At 13.2% G+C, this 258-nt stretch overlaps 1 protein-coding gene across 1 annotated transcript in view; it reads right to left on the minus strand.

Moving 5' to 3' along the window:
- EMH_0075740 (uncharacterized protein) overlaps window positions 1-258 on the minus strand; it is a gene marked incomplete at both ends in the record, with an annotated part of 1,561 nt that overhangs the window by 508 nt on the left and 795 nt on the right. The window lies entirely within an intron of this gene.

Genomic DNA, 258 nt, shown 5'->3' on the forward strand with positions numbered 1-258 from the left:
CAGAAAGGGGCCTATATAAACAAAAAAAAAATAAATTAAAATAAATATAAATAAATAAATTATTTGTTTTTTTTATAAACAAAAAGAAAGTAATAAACTAATAAATATAAATAAATAAAACTTTTGATTTGGTTTATATATGCACTTAAAAAAAAAGAAAAAAAAAATATTTATTTTATAGATTACCGTATAACAGCTGCAGCATTTCTTTTTTTTTTTTTTTTTTTTTTTTTTTTTTTTTTTTTTTTTTTTTTTTTT

The sequence above is a fragment of the Eimeria mitis genome, genomic scaffold (assembly GCF_000499745.2).
Source record: "Eimeria mitis Houghton genomic scaffold, Emh_scaff4514, whole genome shotgun sequence".
Taxonomy (NCBI): domain Eukaryota; phylum Apicomplexa; class Conoidasida; order Eucoccidiorida; family Eimeriidae; genus Eimeria; species Eimeria mitis.